Source organism: Bombina bombina, chromosome 7 (assembly GCF_027579735.1).
Source record: "Bombina bombina isolate aBomBom1 chromosome 7, aBomBom1.pri, whole genome shotgun sequence".
Taxonomy (NCBI): Eukaryota; Metazoa; Chordata; class Amphibia; order Anura; family Bombinatoridae; genus Bombina; species Bombina bombina.
The window spans coordinates 412,880,801-412,903,002 of record NC_069505.1 but is presented as its reverse complement, the minus strand read 5'-3'; the positions used below and the strand labels follow the sequence as shown (position 1 = coordinate 412,903,002).

The following is a 22,202-nucleotide window of genomic DNA, read 5'->3' as shown; positions in this document are numbered from 1 at the left end:
AAGTTTTTTTTAATTTGATCGCATTTGGCGGTGAAATGGTGGCATGAAATATACCAAAATTGGCCTAGATCAATACTTGGGGTTGTCTACTACACTACACTAAAGCTAAAATTATCCCTAAAAGCTCCCTACATGCTCCATAATTAACCCCTTCACTGCTGGGCATAATACACGTGTAGTGCGCAGTGGCATTTAGCAGCCTTCTAATTACTAAAAAGCAACGCCAAAGCCATATATGTCTGCTATTTTTGAACAAAGGGGATCCCAGAGAAGAATTTACAACCATTTAAGCCATAATTACACAAGCTGTTTGTAAATAATTTCAGTGAGAAACCAAAAGTTTGTGAAAAAATTAGTAAAAAAGTGAACGATTTTTTGTATTTAATCGCATTTGGCGGTGAAATGGTGGCATGAAATATACCAAAATGGGCCTAGATGAATACTTTGGGATGTCTACTAAAAAAAAATATACACATGTCAATGGATATTCAGAGATTCCTGAAAGATATTAGTGTTCTAATGTAACTAGCGCTAATTTTGAAAAATAATGGTTTGGAAATAGCAAAGTGCTACTTGTATTTATGGCCCTATAACTTACAAAAAAAGCAAAGAACATGTAAACATTGGGTATTTCTAAACTCAGGACAAAATTTAGAAACTATTTAGCACGGGTGTTTTTTGGTAGTTGTAGATGTGTAACAGATTTTGGGGGTCATAGTTAGAAAAAGTGTGTTTTTTTCAATTTTTTTCCTCATATTTTATAATTTTTTTATAGTAAATTATAAGATATGATGAAAATAATGGTATCTTTAGAAAGTCCATTTAATGGCGAGAAAAACGGTATATAATATGTGTGGGTACAGTAAATGAGTAAGAGGAAAATTACAGCTAAACACAAACACCGCAGAAATGTAAAAATAGCCTTGGTCCCAAACGGACAGAAAATGGAAAAGTGCTGTGGTCATTAAGGGGTTAAAATAAATACAAACTTACCTGTGCACAAATACCTGTCAAATAAAACCTAACCTGCCTTACACTTAAACCTAACATTACCAAAAATAAAAGAACCTGCCATTACAAAAAACAAACAAATGAAGTTATCCAAAAAAATACAGATTATTCCTATTCTAATACCCTTTCTTTTTGTTTTTAAAAAAACACCCCCCCAAAAAAAGCCTAATCTAGAATAAACTTCCAAGGGCCCTTAAAAGGGCTTTTTGGTGGGCCCTTAAAAGGGCCTTTTGTAGGGCATTGCCCTGAGTTAAACAGCTCTTTTGCTAAAAAAAAATACAAACACCCCCTAACACCTTTTGGGGGCCCTTTAAAGGGCCTTTTGTAGGGCATACCCCTGAGTTAAAATAATACAAACACATCCTAACACTATACAAACCCCCACCCCCCAAACTACCGAGGGCCCTTAAAAGGGCCTTTTGTAGGGCATTGCCCTAAGTTAAACAGCTCTTTTGCTAAATTATTTTATCAAAAATAAAAAAAATATTCCTATTCTAATACCCATAAAAAAACACCCCAAAATAAAAAACCTAATCTAGAATAAACTACCAATGGCCCTTAAAAGGGCCTTTTGTAGGGCATTGCCCTAAAGATAGCAGCTCTTTTAGTGAAAAAATTACAAAGACCCACTAACATTACAAATCTGCACCCCCAAACCCACAAAATAAAAAAAAAAAACTATCTAAAAAACCTAAGCTACCCATTGCCCTAAAAATTTGTATGGGCATTTAGCTCTTTTACTGCCCAGACCCTAAACTAAAAAAAAAACACCCAAAAAAAACCCTTAAAAAAGCCTAACGCTAACCCCCTGACGATCCACTTACAGTTTTTGAAGTCCCGCTTGAACGATCTTCATCCCGGCGTTGAAGTCCTCATCCAGGCAGCGAGAAGTCTTCATCCAGGCGGCCTCTTCAATCTTCATCCAGTCGGCATCTTCTATCTTGATCCCGGCGGAGCGGGTCCATCCTGAAGACATCCGGCGCGGAGCATCCTCTTCATACGGTCGCCGTACACTGAATCTTCAATGCAAGGTACGCGATTCAAGATGGCAACCCTTGCATTTCTACTGGCTGAAAAAATCAGCCAATAGAATGAGAGCTGCTAAAATCCTATTGGCTGTTCCAATCAGCCAATAGGATTTAAGCAGCTCTCATTCTATTGGATGATTTATCAGCCAATAGAATGAGAGCTGCTTAAATCCTATGGCTGTTCAAATCAGCTCCAGAGCAGCAATGCACTGCTGGGAGCTAGCTGAGCATATCTGGTGAGCCAATAACAAGAGACATATGTATGTAGCCACCAATCACCAGCTAGCTCTCAGTAATGCATTGCTGCTCCTGAGCCTATGCTTTTCAACAAAGGATACCAAAAGAACAACATAGACTTGATAAAAGACGCAAATTAAAATTACAGGCTTTGGGGTAGATTTTTGAAGCAGCGGATGCTGCTTCCGACCCACTCCGCTCCAGGTCCCCCTGAAGCGGAAGTTAAGAAGCAGCGGTCCTAAGACCGCTACTCTTTAACTCGTCCGCCACCTTTGAGGATACGATCGGGTTGATTGACACCCCCTGCTAGCGGGCGATAGGCCACAAATGTGCAAGGGGAGGCATTGCACAAGTATTTCACTAGCCTATGCGGTCGGCATTTATTGATGTGCGGTGGCCATGTCCGCTCGTACTATTATAAATCGGCCCCCATATCTGAACCATGAAATTATCATTTTGACGTCCATGTTTTTTTTAATGGAATACATTGCATAAGCTTAATAGACTTCAGAGTCCTTTTTCTTGATAGAAAATAGCATGATAGAAATTTTGGGGCGTCATGTCCCTTTAAGGAAATTAATTATTCGGAAAGTAATATTTTTTATAAACAGAAGGGATATCAGGTGGGGGGTGGGGGTTCTTCTTTAAGTTGGTATTTCAAAATGTATTACAGTTTAATAACAAAACACAAAACAATAAGTTTTCTTGTCACGTTTGTAGAGGCATTTTCCTCTCTACCAATAGAATTGTGGGAGTTGTCCTCCATCAGCCAGTGAGCATTAGTAGGACAAACACAACTGATACTACTGTATTACATTTATTATACAATTAGAAAGCTTTTACTTACCAATTTTCCTAGAGAAAAACAAACTGCCACCTTAAAGGCACATTCTAGTGTAAAAATAAAATACTCTTTTATTAGAGCACTTTATTTTCAAATTCCCTTCTTTTTGTCAGTGTTTAACTCTTTCAAAAGGGGTTAAACATGTACAACAAGTTGTACCCTAAGGAACACTCTCATTCTGCTCCAGAGCAAGCACATGACCAGTCTTTGGAGCATACGCATGTATGCCTGCTTCTCATTGGTTCACCAGCTGCATTCTCATCTTGTGTTGCTCAGGAGCACAAATTTGACTATAAATTTACACAATAAAAAAATATTTTTACATTACAACGTCCCTTTAAAAGCTGCTGTTTCATACACGTTAGAAAATGCTACTATCTCTAGAGATGACTTTGTTAATTCGCAGAATATACATGGACATATTACTTTTCAAATGATTGGAACTATGTTATATTTCTGTATTGTCTCTATTATTATGTTTTTTTTTGTTTTGCTTTTTCTCTCAATAAAGATTAAAATAAAAAAAGAAAAGGAAAAGGTTGTGCTACAACGTCCTTGTAACAATTGCATTTCGGAAAACAGTTTTGACAACCAATAACCTAGATGAATAGTAACTGCATTATTTAAATACAAGTATCCCCTTAGGAACAATGTAAAATCCCATTAGCATGCGGATTCCCATAATGTCAGGGATAAGTAATTTGTAGTTGAGCCTGTGTGAATTTCACTAATAAAAGATAAGTCCATTCCTTTGATTCTTGGCTGAGTTTTCCATACCTGTAACTGCAACGAGCTACGCGACTGTCCAACTATATAACACTGCCCAACAATCCTTTTCATTCAGCTCTTCTGGCAACGTACAGGACAGAGCAGATCTGGGCATTTCCAGTCTAAGAAGGAATGAAGATCCTGTGTAGTACACCCCACCAACAATATCATATAAATCAAATTATCCCAAAGTGAAGCAGAGGCTGTGCTAAACTCAACTGAAAATCCAAGACTCAGTGCTGGTTATCCAGAAATAAACTAGATGCAGAATTCCTGAGATAAAATTCCATAAAATAATCAAATTAATATTAATAGTAACTGGTATACTTTAATCTAGATGTTTTATGTCATCTCAAACATACAAGAATGCATATCATTTAACTTCTCTGCTTTTTCCTTAACAAAAGGGAGACTTCCAATAAAGATATTTCCAACTTCCAAATTTCCTAGCATGTTTTATCATCTTTAGAGTTTCTGCATATGTTTTTTTCACGTCCATCCATTGATAACCCCTTTACATAAGTGATTTTGTTTTCCCCAAATAGCTCTTTTGTAAAAAAAAATAAAATGCAAAATCCAAATGAATTCTTCTATAGTTTTGCATGCACTCTTCATTCCTTTTGGGGATTAGACAAGGCCACAGCTTTTTTCCACATGTCTTGGACCTTCCAGACTCATGAGATGTTCTCTGGCACATTTTCCCATATTCTGGATTTTGCTTAGATAACAACCCTTCATCTTTGTACTCTTGGAAGAACCAAAAGAGCAGCTTCATTGAAGTTTGACCTTGGGAGCAAGTCAATTGCCTCCTATGTATTCACATGCTCTAGGGGTGAAAGTCAACAAAATGTTGGGGTTTCCCTGCCCCCACCCCTTAATGTGTAACCAGACTGTCTTTATCCCAGTCCTTCTTCCTCCTATGGCCTCAGACGCCCAAGTCTAGTATCTGAGCCCCTGCCAGACGTATTAATAGAGCTTCTTCATGAGCTACTTGTCAATAAACATGATCCCTTACTTGCTGTCTCAGGGTATCTGACACCGAGGGAGATGGGTGAAGAGGAGGGGTTGGTGAGCCACCCTAAAATAGCACAGATGGAGAAAGTATTTAAGTAGGATTCCTTCATCCGCACATCTCACCCTTGCTTTTTGACCGTCTTGTTCTTACCGCCCTTCCCACGGGTCCTGATCCGTCTCTAAGTGAGTACAAGGGGAGGGGGCAGTGGGGGCCTGGGGAGAATGGCTCTAAAGTTGGATAGATGACCTGATAAATGATTAAGCAAATGTTAAGGGTGAAAGACACAGAACAAATTTCGCCTAAGTGTTGTAAAACAGATAAAATAACAAAGCCTAAGCATGTTATAAGATCCTGTAGTCCTAGAAAACAGAAAACTAAAGTGTAGAGAGGAAGAATCTAATTGCTCAAAATATGATGAGGATTGTGGGTAATATTTTTTATATATTGTTAGAAAAAGAGAATAAACAGGACTGAATATACTGCAATAGTCAATTAGGATGGTGCACATATATATATACACCACAGATGGGGTTTTTTTTATGAAAAACTATCATGGGTTCCCTTTGAGAGACAAAATTGGTATTTGCAACAAAGAGGGCACAACTAAAGCAACCTAATATTGACAATCAGACACTATTTTGTTTGCCTACACTAGTATATTTAAATGTATGTCTATATGATATATATATATATATATATATATATATATATATATATATATATACACACACACACACAAGCTCTATATATATCTGCTATATGTGCTGTTTTGAAAATATCATTTTGAAACATAAATTAGTTTTAAATCCATAACAATAACTCAAGCCCCATAAACGTATCCCACATAAAGTTACAGATAGTCAGTGTGTCACTAGCAGAGTCACTAGATTTGTCATTTAATGTCTGGTATTAAATACATACGTTTTCTAAAAATACAGTATACAGTCAACACGTTTGCAATCCCTCTTTCAATACTATACATTCCCCAAAAAAATCTTTAGACTATAAATTATCTTTTTAAACTGGTTTTTAGGTCTGAAAATTGGTTTCATAGCTTCAAAGTTCGTGTACTTCTGACGTTTTGAGTTGAACATCAAATATCCATAACAATGTTGATTAAGGAAAGAACACTTTGTTTTTTGATAAAATGAGAAATGCAAGAATAGAGGAATAAAAACATAATTAAAAATGTTTCCCTATTAGGACTATTGCAAACATGAAGTGTTTATTGACCGATTTCTTACCTGCCTGTAATAAGAGAATACGGATTAGATATTGTATATTTCTGTTATATCACATGATATCAGTTTAGTATTGGCTCTAATAGTTTTGTACCTTTATGATACAGGACATTGCTAGAAGTTTAAGTTTTGAATTTTTATTGAGATACAAGTAAATCCAGGAATTTCTCTGCTTGTTTGTTCCCGATTGAGAATTTAAACCCTAATATAAATGTAATTGTTTTTAATTTGCCTGATTTTTTATTTCAAAATGTAGGACATGTAAAAATCAGTGTCACTACAGACTAGTTTTTAAAGTTACTTACACCCAGAACGCTCTTTATATAAAGCAAGAACACAAACAGGTAGACTACTTGAACTACACGATTGCTTTTATATTTGCAAATGTTTGTAATCTTTATACAAGCTCTAGCACATGACTTTTTAACAAAATAGTAACTAGAATGTGTTTTGAACCTATGCATTTCAATATAGGAATTGTACCCTCTCTCCTGATCTATCTGTATGATTGATTAGCCACCTAATAGTTTTAAATTTAATTTTTATGCCCAATACAGAAGAATACTGTTTGTCCATCCTAGACACAGATTAAATGTGTTTATAAGCAATTTCTCTGTTTAAATATATCTATGAAGTTCAGTTCGGTACAAAGTTTCTCTATCCTATATAATATTTAGACACTTAGCCATTCTTTTTGGAGTTTTTAATTTTATTTTAACATTCCATGGTGAAGCAGATTCTTGGTCCATCAAGGATCTAGGTGATCTGTGTAAACAAACAAAGCCTCTATGCAAACTATCTTCAATAAAGATTTATTTGTGCTTAAAACATAAACGAAAAAATACCTGTGCTTAAACTATATGAAAAAAACATTAGTTTTAATTCACCAAATAGTTAGATAATTTGTCTGTCTGATCTGGCCACGTAAATACTCAAAACTCTACATACCAAATATACTAACATCTAATTGATTGGTATTGATTTTAAAAATGATATACACTACAGATTGACTGAAGCTTTTGAAAGTCAGCGTCACATCCCAGCGGTCAACAAATCTGTTTAAAATGTAGGAGCCAGTAAGAATATTTAGGAGTCAGACAGTCTCTTAGGAGCCAGACAGTGGTATTCGTATATATAGATATAGGGAGAATAACCCTAAAATTTAGGAGCCAGGGATAAAATTCTAGGAGCCAGTGGCTCCCTGGTTCCTGGGTTTGTAGAGCCCTGTCTTATCCTATGATGGCATATATGGGTGTGTGTTTGATAGATTATATATATATGTAACTGTGGGTTTTACCAGTGGCATGGGATGTGTACACACTCTAGTTTAACAGTGCAATCCACCTTCATTTGCACTGTATGTTTTGGTGGAAAAGCAAAGTTGGTTTATGCAAATCTGAGACAACATCAGAAAATCTAAAATCATCAGAGATATCATCAGGTTAATGGTTCCAAATAAGTGAGAAATTCAAGCTCTCAGCAAATGTATTCAGTTAATAACTACCCCTCAAGATCAGTCAGAATAATGTTATGACTTTGGCATACTTGATGTAAAATGATGACAGAGGAGGAGTGTACAGAGAAAGATGAAAAGAGGGAGATTGATGAGTTCATGACGAGTTAACAGATGGATGAATCTGTCTCAGACACAGTGAGAAAGAGAGATCTACAGACTAGAGATGAAGGAGGAGAAGCCTTTGATACGTGTAAAAATAAATTAACAGAGAAGGCAAACAACCTTCCTGCCAGATTTAGAGTTTTTGAAATCCAAGATGTTTTAAGGGCGGCCAAAATGTAAAGGGGTGAAAGCGGAGGACAAGGTGTGAAAAGGTTGCGGCCGTATCCGGTTTCCCTTTTACACTGTCAGCTGGTGCTGTGTGAAAGATCTAAAGAGAAATGAAATGGAAGAGATACCCAATGATGGATAAAGTGCTGCCTGGGGATTTCTGCTTGGAGGCAGAGCGCACTAACCAAAAGGGGTAGTTAAAGTGACATTAATGTAATTTCTATTTCTGTACAAATAGCTTATATCAGCAACATAGGTTTGCATTACACAAGTTCTGTATACAAAAGAAATGTTTTATACTAATTTAAACTTGGATTTGCAAATAAAGAGCAGCTCAGGTATATACACCTTAAGAAGGGAAATGTAAGCCAAAATTACATATTCAGTCTGGAACTGATTTTTAGTTTTTAACCCCTTAGTGAGACATAAAGGTAAAACATAAATGTAAATTGATCAGATGCAGCAGTTATATAAGCAGTGCAGCAATAATACAAGACTTTTCAATTATTTATTTTATCAAATTTACTTTGTTCTTTTGGCATCCATTGTTGAAAAACATACATAGACAGGCTCAGGAGCAGCAATATACTATTGAGAGCTAGCAGGTGGCTACATACATATGCCTCTTGTCATTGACTCGCCAAACATGATCAGCTAGCTCCTAATAGTGCATTGCTGCTCTGAAGCTGCCTTTAACTATGTGTTTAATCCTATTTAAGGGGTTAAACTGATATTTATATACAAGCTATATTGCAATAATAACCTGTTTTCTTTTCTTTTTACACTTCTATGTCCATTCAATGTTTCTTCTTGTGGCCAATTCAGAACATTTGTAAAAAACAAAACAAAAAAAACCCCTTATGCGTTGAGCTAATCAATCATTGCGTAGCATGTTCAATTAAATGTTACTATATGTAGGCACTAAACCCTCTCTGGACAGTATGAAACAATGTAAACATGCATAGGCATTTTCTTAACAGAAGCAGATAAAATAAATAAATGTATATTACAACATTGTTATTTTACTTAAATAAACATTTTATAAAGGGATTGCATTTAGAGTACTTTTAGCAAATCTGCCGGGAAGATGGGTAAATAAGGCAAGAAAAATAGATGTAGCCACAAGAGATAAACTGACAGATGCTAAAGTGTCATTACTGTCAGAGACGCCTGTTTATCAAAAAGATTTATGAACCATATATGAGTTCCCAGCACTCGCATGGATAACCAGGCACATACATAAGAGCGCACGCTGATACTGTACAATTCATGTGACTCGTTGATCAAACTGACCAGAAATGAAAAGCTGAAACAGGTATATAGACAGGCTGATTTAGGCATAAACAAGATATAATAAAACAGAACCAAAAAGAAAGACCATCTATTCATCCATATTTCTTTCTGAAGTATAAGCTAAATTAAAGGGACATTAAACTGCTGGCGGTTACAACTCCCCTTAAAGCTGTTCCCTTATTTTAACCCATTACAGAAGCCAGTTGTCATGCTATGCATCTTTATACAGGGAGCGCTGCCATCTTGGTACACACGTATGTTGCGTCCTGTGACAGAAGCAGCGCGCTTTCACAGAACAGTGATGCTTTATGACAACTGTACCTTGCACTTTGGATTAGCTCACACAATCAAAAAAAGAATTACATTTTGTAGTTGTTTTTTTTACACAGTTTAAAAATTACATTACAAATATATATATAAAAGAAGTCCTCAGGAATACTATAAAGAAATGCAGCCACTGCAAAATTGTGCAGCTCCCACTCCGTATTGTGCACGCTAAACTGACACGGCTTGCCAAGAAGACAACAATAACACTGATCTGTGAACGTGCACTACTTCTGTCACAGGGTACAAGAAAACTTACATTTCAATATGGTTGCGCCCAATGTAAAGAGGCAGAACTTCACTAACAAGCACTTCTGAAAAGTTAAAAATAAGAGAATAGCTTTGAAGGAAGTTGAAGGCACAGGAGGAAAAACAGAATAGTAACAATGCCACTGTAGTTGTACCCAGTAGATTAATGTCCCTTTAAAGGGACAGTCTACTCCAGCATTTTTATTGTATAAAAAGGTAGACAATCCCTTTATTACACATTCCCCAGTTTTGCATAGCCAGCACTGTTATATTAACCCCTTAAGTACGTTGCTAGGCTTTCTATGGGGCTTGGATTTTTAATAGTGTGGCGAGACCACCCTATTTCCAGTGGCCAGCAGGAGGGAGGGTATAATAGCGAGCTATTATAACAACAAAAAAAAAACTTTTTTACCTCTGTGATTACTTTGTATCTAAGCCTCTAGAGACTGACCCTTATTTCAGTTCTTTTGAAAGACTTACATTTTAGCCAATCAGTGCTGACTCATAAATAACTTCACGGAAGTGAGCACCATTTATATGGCACACATGAACTGCAAAAAACAGTGCCATCCTTGGTTTAGACCATGAGGCCTACTTATCAAGCCGTCAACTTACTTGCATTCGACGGCACCAATACGCTCGCCTGACATTGCCTAACATTGCGGCCGCAGACCTGAATACGCTCTCCATATTTATAAAGAAAGCTGTCAAAAAGACGCGCACCAAGTACGGGGCGATGAGCAGCGGACTGTTGTTAACTAACAGTCATCGATGTCGCTGCTATTCGGCTTTTTCCCAGCTTTCTTTATATACTGTCACTAAACACCGCCACTATACTAAAATGTTTAACCCCTATCCCGCCGCTCCCCGACCCCGCTGCAACTTTAATAAAGGTATAAACCCCTATCCTGCTGCTCCCGGAGCCCACCGCAACTCTAATAAATGTATTAACCCCTATCCCGCCGCTCCTGGACCCCGCCGCAACTAACTAAATGTATTAACCCCTATCCTGCCGCTCCCAGACCCCGCCGCAACTAAATACAGTTATTAACCCCTATCCCGCCACTCCCGGAGCCCACCGCCACCTCCATTATGTTATTAACCCCTAATCTTCCGCCCCCTACACCACCGCCACCTACATTATGTGAGTAACCCATAATCTTCCACCCCTACACCGCCGCCACCTACATTATGTTATTAACCCCTAATCTTCCGCCCCCTACACCGCCGCCACCTACATTATGTTATTAACCCCTATACTCTGGCCTCCCACATCAGTACCACTTACTAAACCTATTAACCCCTAAACCGGCAGCCCCCCACATCGCCATAAACTAAATTAAGCTATTAACTACTAAACTTAACACCCCTCTAACTTTATATTAAATATTACCTCATCCCTATCTTATAATAAATTTAAACTTACCTTTAGATTTAAATTAAACTATATTAAACTGGGGGGGCGGAGCCAGACGCCAAAGCGATAGGTCGCACAGAAACAGGGCTCCTGCAAAAAAAATTTCATGCAATATAAATATCTTACTTTTGGATTTTTATCTACTACAGAGGAGAAAATTAATCTGTGATGCTTCATTCCAATCTTTATAGTACCAGCTAAACAAACATTGACTTTTTTTTATGAGGCCACGAGGTCTAGCCTAGAGATCTGCATATACACCGTGGAGCTTTCAGGAAGATCTAAGGAACCTGCAAACTGGGCTACTACTTTGTGAATAAGGCACTGATCACAGTCAACAGAGATACAACTGAGCTTCAGCCCAGTATCCCCTGGAGTCAGCTTCCGGTATTCAAAATGGAGCCCCATACCCTACTACAGGCAATCGGTCGTGCGCTGCGACAACATCAAGAGGATTTTATAGCTCAGATTGAGGCCGCATTTCATCTACCTATCACCTATACTCCTGCCACTCTCTCTGGAGACAACGCTACTAACGAACCTTGTGACGGCACTGTTTTGGGGCCCCAGCAATTACCAATCCATAAAACATCAGATCTCCAAACACAGAGGCGCATTACCTTACTGACGAAGGACTGTCATCCTCCGGCAGCCATTGCTGGCCTATCTCAAGACGCTGCAACAGGCTTGGACTCTGCAAGCATATATCTAACAACGGAGAGGTCTCTGGCTTCACGGAGGTAGTTTGAGGAGGAAAAGAACCAGGTATTATATAGGAACTTCCTAGAGCTCCGCAGCAACATACATCCAATTGCCAACCTTGGTGACCCAAGAAAGCAGGCCCGCCCCGATTCCCTGTGGTTTTCCCGCTTGCTTGTGCATGCATACCCTTGAAGGATGCCTTATTCTGCCATAGCCTCTTTTGCACATTACCAACTACGCAGTAAGACTTGCATGGAGATAACCGGCACCACAGATATTCACCAACCTTAGCACAAGATAGCTTTAAAATAGGCATTGGCTAAACTTTTCACCGGACTGCACTTCTCCAATTTATTTGCTTAGCAGCAGACTACCTGTGTTGGATGTCTTTGGCAATTAATGCCGCAACTTTTCTTTTTGTGCTAGTTTAGTAGACATTATTTCCTTATAGTTAAAACCTGTTAATTCTATGCATATCTTTTAAAGCCAAAATTATCTTGATTATATAATTTGAGCTTAACTTTATATTGTATCGTTGGTTATGACATACAAACCTAGGGGCTAGTGTTTGAACTGTGGATGTTTGAAAATGTTTTACCTCAACTCTCAATCCAGCTAAATATGTTAAGGAGTGGATATATGTCTTATTGTTATGATCTTCCTGTTCCTGGGGGTTGGGCCCACACCTGGGAGACAGGGTACCTTTTCACACAGAAGAATGATTTTCAACTGTTTATTTAGCTACCCGTGCATTTATTTGCTTATACTTTATCCTAAATTTGTATAGTCTACTTAATACCTTATTCCCCAGTGCCGATTGAAGACTCATGAGGTTGTTGGATGTTACTTTTATTCAGGTCAACCCGTTCCCCCACTAGTAAGTATCCTAGTCAACACATGTCTAGACTTTAGTGTTAAGTACACTGTACTATTCTCACCTTACAATTAAAACCTAGAGCTGAGATGGTTGGCTTTTCATGTTACCTTAAATGGTTAAATGGGATGTGGCAAAACAAATTCAGGTCCTTATGTTAACAAACACTAGGAGAGCTCTCAGATTTTACTATTTGTCTGAAATAACTATACCGTGGCCTTGAGCTAACCCAAACTACAGAGTCCTCTATAATTTTAAAAAGCAGCCTTCTATAGTTAAGTGGGCCTTACACTGTAGAGGCTTTATATGAGCGCCTGCAGTTCATTTTTACTTATACCAACAGCCTACATACTTATGTCAATGTACCACATCTCTTCGTAATTGGGCAATTTGTTATGTTTGTATGGAACATCACATAGACAGAGGACTAACTACCGAGATCAACATAGTCTCCAATTTTAACTCAAACTGACATGTCTAGCATCTAACACAGGCTGGACCTGTACTTTTGTTATTATTTATAGCCCTAATACACACTACATCTTAAATGAGCTACATAAACCATGTCAGCTATGAGAACATAGAACTTGAGGCTCTATTGTGTTAAGATTAACACCAGCCCAAGATATAACTAGCTTATTTGTTTCATGCTACACTCAACTACCCTCCTCCCACCCCCCCCCCCCACCCCCACTACAGAATGAGCCTCCTAGCTTCGGAGGACTGCTTAAGCGGTTTACCTAGCCTATACCGCAACCCTCACTAGAAACTCTTACATTTTCCAAAGTGTTGACCTTATTTTTCCCACCTACCTTAGCAAGACTGGACAGCATTATTTATAACTTGAGTTTAAAGTAACCAATATAAAAAGAGGTTCACTAGTGGAGAACTTCATATGATTTTCTATTACTGTACACATACCTTCTGATCACTTTCTTTGAGCTCCAAACCAGACCCACGTCTGGATATGCATCTTGCCTAGAAGATTGAGTACTTTATTGATGTACTGCACAATTTTTCTGTTATCCACTTTATGCCATACTAATATATGTAACATATGTCTTATCTTATGTTTTGTACCTTGATATAACATGACTGCTTACCACCTACAAATTTGTAACACCATTATCTGATGTCATATGCTATTTGTATAGTCTGTTGAACTTCAATAAAAATTTACATTAAAAAAAAAACCTATATTAAACTAATAATTAACCTACCCAAACTGTTATACTAAAATTACATTAAACTACCAATTAAATTAACTATATTATATATTTAGAAACCTAACCCTACTCAAATTATTTAAATCTACTATTACAAATTACAAAGTTACAAAAAACTAACAACTAAGTTACAAAAAATAACAAACACTAAGTTACAAAAAAAAAAATAAACACTAAGTTACACAAAATAAAAAATAAATTATCAAATATTTAAACTAATTACACCTAATCTAAGAGCCCTATGAAAATAAAAAGTCCCCCCAAAATAAAAAAAAAACCTAGCCTACAATAAACTACAAACTGCATTGCCTCAAAGAAATCAGATGATATCAGCCAATAGAATGCAAGCTCAATTCTATTAGCTGATTGGATCAGCCAATAGGATGAAAGCTCAATCCTATTGGCTGATTGCAACAGCCAATAGGATTTTTTCAACCTTAATTCCGATTGGCTGATAGAAATCTATCAGCCAATCGAAATCTAAGGGACGCCATCTTGGATGGCGTCATTTAAAGGAACCTTTATTGTATAAGAAGACGTCGATGGAAGAGGATGCTCCGTGCCGGATGTCTTGAAGATGGAGCCGCTCCGCGCCGGATGGATGAAGATAGAAGATGCCGTCTGGATGAAGACTTCTGCCCGGTTGGATGAAGACGTCGGCCCACTTGGTTGAAGACTTCTGCCGGCTTTGATGAGGACTTCTGCCGCTTCGTTAAGGATGGATGTCGGCTCTTCAGTGGATCTTCGGGGGTTAGTGTTAGGCTTTTTTAAGGGTTTATTGGGTGGGTTTTTATTTTAGATTAGGGTTTGGGCTTTTGAAAAAGAGCTAAATGCCCTTTTAAGGACAATGTCCATACAAATGCCCTTTTCAGGGCAATGGGGAGCTTAGGTTTTTTAGATTAGGTTTTTATTTGGGGGGTTGGTTGTGTGGGTGGTGTGTTTTACTGTTGGGGGGGTATTTGTATTGTTTATTTACAGGTAAAAGAGCTGATTTCTTTTGGGCAATGCAGTTTGTAGTTTATTGTAGGCTAGGGTTTTTTTATTTTGGGGGGGCTTTTTTATTTTCATAGGGCTCTTAGATTAGTTGTAATAAGTTTAAAGATTTGATCATTTATTTTTATTTTGTGTAACTTACTTGTTAGTTTTTTGTAACTGTAATTTGTAATAGTAGATTTAAATAATTTGAGTAGGGTTAGGTTTTTAAATATATAATATAGTTAATTTAATTGGTAGTTTACTGTAATTTTAGTATAACAGTTAGGATAGATTAATTATTAGTTTAATATAGTTTAATGTAATTTTAGTATAATAGGGTAGGTTACTTATTAGTTTAATATAGTTTAATTTAAATCTAAAGGTAAGTTTAAATTTATTATAAGATAGGGATGAGGTAATATTTAATATAAAGTTAGCGGATTGTTAGGTTTAGTTAATAGCTTAATTTAGTTTATGGCGATGTGGGGGCTGGCGGGTTAGGGGTTAATAGGTTTAGTAAGTGGTACTGATGTGGGAGGCCAGGGGTTTAATAACATAATGTAGGTGGCGGTGGTGTAGGGGGCGGTAGATTAAGGGTTAATAACATAATGTAGGTGGCGACGGTGTAGGGGCGGAAGATTAGGGGTTAATAACATAATGTAGATGGCGGCGGTGTAGGGGTGGAAGATTAAGGGTTAATAATATAATGTAAGTGGCGGCGATGTAGTGGCAGAAAACTAGGGGTTAATAACATAATGTAGGTGGCGGCGGTATAGGGGGCGGAAGATTAGGGGTTAATAGGTTTAGTAAGTGGTACTGATGTGGGAGGCCAGGGGTTTAGGGGTTAATAACTTTATTTAGTTGCGGTGGGCTCCAGGAGCGGCGGAATAGGGGTTAATACTTTTATGTAGGTGTCGGCGGTGTCGGGGCGGCAGATTAGGGGTTAATAAGTATAAAGTAGGTGTCAGGGCGGCAGATTAGGGGTTAATAAGTATAAAGTAGGTGGCGGCGGGGCGGCAGATTAGGGGTTAATAAGTATAATGTAGGTGGCAGCGGTGTCGGGCGGCAGATTAGGGGTTAATAAGTATAATGTAGGTGGCGGCGGTGTAGGGGGCGGCAGATTAGACAGGTACATGTTAGGGTGTTAGGTGTAAACGTAACTTTTATTCTCCCATAGGAATCAATGGGATATCGGGCAGCAGCGAACATAAGCTTTCGCTGCTTTCAAACTCCCATTGATTCCTATGGCATCCGCTGCCGATTGAAAAGCAGGTACACTGGGCCGGAATAGTGGCGAGCGTACCTGTTAGATATTTGATAACTAGCAAAATTAGTCAGATAGTGCCGAATTTGCATTCGGAACATCTGCAATGACGTAAACATCGATCTGTGTTGGACTGAGACCGGCGGATCGTATGTTACGTCACAGATTTCAACTTTTGATGGTCTGTAGGCTTTGATAAATAAGGGGAATCAGACTCGCCACAATTACGCTGCGTAATTCCAGGGTATTTGCGGTTGACGGCTTGATAAATAGGCCTCCATGTACCTATATACAGTGTCTAGTTTATATTTGTCTGATGATATGGTCACCAGAACTGTACACAATATACAAGATGAGGCCTGACTAATGACATATAAGGTAGCATACAGCTATATGAAATATTGCAGCGCTATACAAATACATGAAAATAATAAGCAGAACCTGTTGGTATCTGCAGCTAATATCACTTCCTATATAACCAAATACCCTATGCAAGTTCTACCAATCTTAACAATTGTCCGAAATAATTTCTGTTCCTCTTTTGTTATGGTCAGTAAAGAGTCTACAGCGCCTCTTGCTAGAGATGTATTTTGGTCTAGTATTTTAAAGGGGCGGGTAGTTCTATGTCAGCATGATATCCTGCTACAACTATGCTCTAATGTTTTATTTATTTATTTTATTCCAAACTACAATAGCTGGGTGTCTACTAGGGGTGCATGATAGGGTGGGGGAGGGGGGGTTAGGGGCAGATTTCTCAGTGCCTAGCAGCACAGAAACTAAATATGCCATAGCCTACAGGCAAGCAGTATTGCAATAAGAAAATACTATAATGCATTAGATAATGTTCCTATTGCAGGTCTTCGTCCCTTTAACTCAAATCTGTGAATGAAAGATGCTTTTAAAAACCTTAAGGTCTGCTTTTAATAAACATGTTTATGATCATGTGTTTATGTAGCCAATCACAGGCTGTGCAGTCAAACACCTGCTTTCCATACAGCATTCACTGCCCCTATAGTAAGATAACCCTTTTATGCACAGAACTCAGTAAAATTGCTTGCGCAGTTTGTGATAAACTACAATAATAAAGTAAAATAAAAAAATAAGAAATAACCTTGCTGAGGGATTAAAGAATAAAAAATAGGTTTTACAGCATATATTTTGTTAATAAAGAGTAAACAACTTATGTAGGGTATTACAGACTTTATAGAAATATTGGAAGGTTTGAGTACCATATTTCAAAGGATATTATGACAGAAAACATGAGATTTTGCACAATCTTGAACTGTAGCTAAGAAATCACATGGGAGACGATGAAAACCAGAGTGCAGGATTTTCTACAAGATGCTGCTCTATATCTGTATATACTGTTCCCTTTCCAGATGCCAGGCGCTTATGCCAGGGAGCAGTGCGTGAGGGAGCAGTGCCAGGATAACACACAGAAGAGGGTGGGGGGCAGGATACCGTTACCAGCAAAGCAACAAGGGAGGGCAGAGTGAGCCACGTCTTGCACTGTCAGCTAGTTCTCAGAGGAGAAAAAAAAATGATTTGGCAGAGAGAGATGCAGTACGATACCCTTGGCATTTCACTCTCTTCTGAGTCACACTGCCACAAATTAGCATCTACTCATCCAGGAAGGGATCAGAACTTCAACACCACTTGTAATTCTGCCTGTACAATGCAAGAAAGATTTCTGCAAACTGTCATCAGTTCATTGTTTGGGGTATAATTGTACAAGCTTAGATGTTGCCATTGTCTATTGACAATTGTTTTCCATTGTTTTCCATTGCCAAATATTATCTGCCTATTAAATGCTACAAAACTGTATAGGCTTAAAGCTAGTGTAGGGCAAAAATTCTAGCCCGAAGCGAACCTAAGGGTTAAGGTCCTTAGGAGTGTGTGTGTGTGATACATGGTTGCTTAAAGTGGGGAGGAGTGGTACTTACCCTTTATATGTTCAGGTCTGGAAATCTACTTCCTCTTTGCTGCTGTGGATTCCTGGAGTTTCCCCACTCTCCTATTCTCTTGTTTGTTTGCAGGATTGGCGGCAATCGTTTTTTGGGGTCCCCCTATTGGCTTCTGTAGTCGGTTTACGGCTTAAGGAGGGTTAGTCAAACTACCTCTGTATGTCCGAGGACGGTAATTTTGACTCCCCAAGTGTCAACCTGCTGAGCGTCTAGTTGCTCTTGGTCCTACAGGTTTTGAATCTATCTGACATTTAGCACTCTGGCTTAGGAGGTTGGTCATGGCCCTGGCTGCGAGGTTGAGTGACAGACATAGCAGTGTGAGTGACGTCCTAAGGCCCGAGCCTGAGGCTGCTCCACTATTTACTGAAGGACCAAGAACTCCCTAAGTTACATCTTGTGCGTTGAGCTGAGCTCCGCTTATGTCAGCTGCTTGGGCTCATGACCATCTCTTTGCAGTGTTTTTCTATAATTAGGCCCCAATTGCCACCACCTGTTATTGGTTATTTGAATTGACTGTCAGATTTCTGTTGGCTTCACAATAAATGGGACTCACAGGTCTTTTTTCATCCAAATGTGTGTCTTGTGGTATTTTGTATTTAAAGGGACATGAAACCCAAATTTTTTCTTTCATGATTTAAAAAGAGCATGTGATTTTAAACAGCTTTCTAATTTACTTGTATTATCTCATTTGCTTCATTCTCTTGATATACTTTGCTAAAAAGCATATCTAGATAGGATCAGTAGATGCTCATTGGTTGCTGCACATAGATGCCTCGTGTGATTGGCTCACCCATGTGCATTGCTATTTCTTCAGCAAAGGATATCTAAAGAATGAAGGAAATTAGATAATAGAAGTAAATTGGAATGTTGTTTAAAATTGTATTCTTTTCTTGAATCATGATAGACAATTTTTGGGTATAGTGTCCCATTAAGTTATGAGAATGTTAGTAGTTAATATGTTATTATGTCAGCAGTTCAGGACGATATGGCATTTATCAAGGAGCATGAAACACACGTTGACATTATTATGTGCCAGGGCTGCCTGGACTTTAGTGAGTCGTGATCTACTTATTTGTAAAATTTGTCACCGAGATCTACTTATGCCAGATTTAAGAAAATTGCACCTGTAGCATGCTCCAAATGTTAAGAAAAACCGGGGTGTTTTTGTGTTTTTCACATAAATAGTACACAGGGTTAATTATTTCCCACATTAGCAAATAAGAAGCTATAGTGAAGGAGAACACCGGCACTACTCATTATATAGTGCCGTAGCAACTTTGCAGGAATTGGAAGTGAGTCATATTAAAACTTTTTTTTTATTCCAATAATTAATTAGCGCAACCGTAATAAGGCTTAGCATTCTTTAGTGCGCACTACTGAAATTCCAGCCGCGCTTTTAATGAACCCCCACTGCGCTAATGATTTGAGACACACTTGCTAGTAATCATATCATAGGCGCGCTATGCTAGAGCTCAGCCGCACTATTAATGGTTCCCCACCGACACACTTCTGCCCTATTAATGGTCCTCAAACACAGTTGCCAGCCGCGCTATTGGTCCCAGCCGCACTCGCCAGCTGTGTTATTATTCCATGTTAGCTGCTGGGATCAATACAAGCAGGCCGCAGCAGCCGGGATCTGTAACGTGGTCTACCTTACAGGGCAAGGCAGTTGACGTTTTGGGCACTACTGTTATTTACAGTGTGTGTGAGTATAGTAAAAAAAACAACTTTGCAGGATAAGTTTACTTTTATATTTTGCTCATATTTTCCTATAATTTAACTTTGAGAATTGGATTTCCAGACTTGAAAAGTCAGACATTATTTACATATGTAATATATACATGTGCCTAGTTAGCCTTAGCAGAAGAGATGAGGCATTTAAAGGGGTACTGCAAAGCAATGCATATTTTACTATCTCTACTTCAGCATCAGGTTCAGATTGGTCCTCTAATTGGAGAGCACAATGGAGTGATGCTTTAGCATTTCCCTATACATTATTTAAAGGGACACTAAACCTTGAACATTTTACACATTGCATACTTGCTAACTCATTTTCCTGAAAATTTGTCTCATGGTATTATTATTCCAGTGGTCTGCCCTATACTTTAACATTCTGTCCTGAAATAGATAATAGTTTGGTGAAAGTATGTGAATGGCTGATGTGAGAAAAAAAACAAAAATACAAAACATCTAAAAAAAAACACTATGGGGTAGATTTATGAATTGCCGTGCGGACATGATTCGCTACCTCGCCAAATGCCGACAGCATACTTTGTTGGCATTTAGCATTGCACAAGCATTTCTGGTGAAATGCTTGTGCAATGCTGCCCCCTGCTCACGGGAGGCCAATCGGCCGCTAACAGGGGCCGCCAATCATCTCGATTTACGTCTACTGCTTCTTAACTTCCGTTTCAGGCAGACCTGAAACAATGGGGCTCAGAAGCAGCTTAAAGGGACAGTCTATACCAGAATTTTTATTGTTTTAAAAGATAGATAATCCCTTTATTACCCATTCCCCAGTTTTGCATAACCAACACAGTTATAATAATATACTTTTAACCTCTGTGATTATCTTGTATCTAAGCCTCTGCAAACTGCCCCTTTATTCAGTTCTTTTGACAGACTTACAGTCTAGCCAATCAGTGCCTGCTCCCAGATAACTTCACGTGCACGAGCACAGTGTTATCTATATGAAATATGTGAACTAACACCCTCTTGTGGTGAAAAACTGTTAAAATGCATTCTGAAAAGAGGTGGCCTTCAAGATCTAAGAAATTAGCATATGAACCTCGTAGGTTAAGCTTTCAACTAAGAATACCAAGAGAACAAAGCAAAATTGGTGATAAAAGTAAATTGGAAAATTGTTTAAAATTACATGCTCTATCTGAATCATGAAAGTTTATTTTGGCCTAGACTGTCCCTTTAAATAAATGCAGCCCTATGTATGTTTTCTACTAGAAGCAGCCAATCAAATGCAATCAATACAACAAACATTAACAGAAAATGCAATCAATATAAGGAAATGCCTCTAAAGAATGGATTGATTTATTTGCATAATCATTAAATAGTGCTAAAAAAATCTTTAAATTTAAACTTTTGCTTCCAGGGTCACAAAGGGGATAAGAATTATTCATTAGAGTGGGTCAGTGCCCTTAAAGGGGCATAAAAAAGCTGATAACGAAAGACTCTAAAGTGCCACAGAATATGGTGCATTCATCTATAAAAAAGTACAATAAAACGTATTTACTAAGTGCAAAACCAGCAGCCTGTTAGCTATGCAACAAAAGGGTTAAAGGGACACTGAGCCCATTTTTTTTCTTTAATGATTCAGATACAGCAGCAATTTTTAGCAATTTTCTAATTTACTCCTATTATCAATTTTTCTTTGTTCTCTTGCTATCTTTAGTTAAAAAGTAGCAATGTAAAGCTTAAGAGCTGGGGTTCTGTCGAGAACTGCAATTCATCGAAAGCTGCAATATGAAGTCACTTCCGGTGAGTCTTCTATTTTAATATCTGTTTTGTCTCTGGACCGCCGATCCTTTAGCATACACCCCAAGTAAACCTTGGGGAATGAGGTTTACAAGGGGGGTTTTGCCCCCTTGAACCCCCCAAGCGGAGGCAAAATAGATAGTGAAGATAGGCGATTACAGTGCCCATCTGATTGGAGTCCTGTCACTAACTGGACACGGACCATTCAGATGTATGGAATTACCGAAAGTCACGTCATATTGCAGTTTTTGATGAATTGCAGTTCTTGACAGAACATTGGTCCATTTTTGGTTCAGAACCTGGGTTATGCTTGCTTATTGGTGGCTAAATGTAGCCACCAATAAGCAAGCGCTATCCAGGGTGCTGAACCTTAATGGGCTGGCTCCTAAGCTTTAAATAAAGATACAAAGAGAACTAAGAAAAATTGATAATAGGAGTAAATTGGAAAGTTGCTTAAATTGCTGCTCTACCTGAATCATTAAAGAAAAAAATTGG

At 38.2% G+C, this 22,202-nt stretch overlaps 1 protein-coding gene across 2 annotated transcripts in view; it reads left to right on the top strand.

The window, feature by feature from the left end:
• PVALB (parvalbumin) overlaps positions 1-22,202 on the top strand; it is a 267,268-nt gene that overhangs the window by 217,402 nt on the left and 27,664 nt on the right. The window contains exon 1 of one of the 2 annotated variants that reach the window (XM_053721214.1): positions 5,003-5,085. The exons of the other annotated variant lie outside the window; for it this stretch is intronic. The gene's annotated coding sequence lies outside the window, so the exon portion shown is untranslated. Of the gene's footprint in view, positions 1-5,002; positions 5,086-22,202 lie in introns of those variants that run through there. 2 annotated transcript variants of the gene reach the window in all.